Source organism: Pan troglodytes, chromosome 18 (assembly GCF_028858775.2).
Source record: "Pan troglodytes isolate AG18354 chromosome 18, NHGRI_mPanTro3-v2.0_pri, whole genome shotgun sequence".
Classification (NCBI taxonomy): domain Eukaryota; kingdom Metazoa; phylum Chordata; class Mammalia; order Primates; family Hominidae; genus Pan; species Pan troglodytes.
In genome coordinates, this window is record NC_072416.2 from 15,487,374 (window position 1) to 15,488,149 (window position 776).

Genomic DNA, 776 nt, shown 5'->3' on the forward strand with positions numbered 1-776 from the left:
ATAATAAGCCACAGACCACAAAGCTTATTAGAGATAAAGTGAGGTTAATTCTTAAAAGTATTAGATTTAGATTTATGATTCCTCTAACTTTGCTATGGAACATTAATCATTCATAGCAAAATATTTCCTTTAGCTGATTATATATATATTTTCTCAGTTAATTCAATATTATTCCACATTTAGAGTTAATAATTTTCTACCAGGCTTTTTTTTTCCTACTTCAATTTGTTTCCTCTGACAGGATACAAGACAAACACCGTTTGCCTGAGTTTTTAAAGCGTATTTCCTTTGCTCACTTGAATGATCAATAAAGACATAAGTCCAATTGGCAAAGTGAAAAGGGGGTTCTACCAGATTTTAATACACAGTAAAATATATGTAAGTAAACCAGAAGTAATGTTTTCCCTGACAAAACTATTTTGAAATCACTTTCAATTCATGTGCCATGAAAAATGTTTAGATTTTCCCCCAATGATGTAATTGTAGAATTGAGATACATCTTATATATCTGCCTAGCTTATGTGCTAACAAAGATGATAGTAACCCAGATAAACTGTGTGTTAGTTTTTCATATGTCTCAATGTCTCAATGGGGAATCTTTTTTTTTTTCTTTTTTTTTTTTTTTTTTCGAGACAGGGTCTCACTCCTTCTCCCAGGCTGGAGTGCAAGTGGTGTGATCCTGGGTCACCGCAATCCCCACCTCCCAGGTTCAAGTGATTTTCATGCCTCAGTCTCCTGAGTCGCTGGGACTACAGGAGCCCACTACTATGCCCAGT

General features: G+C 34.8%; 1 non-coding gene across 1 annotated transcript; it reads right to left on the reverse strand.

Moving 5' to 3' along the window:
- Positions 1-223: 223 nt before the first annotated feature.
- Positions 224-347, reverse strand: LOC112205946 (small nucleolar RNA SNORA27). Its single transcript, XR_002940082.1, has one exon. It is a non-coding gene; the product is annotated as a small nucleolar RNA SNORA27 (small nucleolar RNA).
- Positions 348-776: the final 429 nt, after the last annotated feature.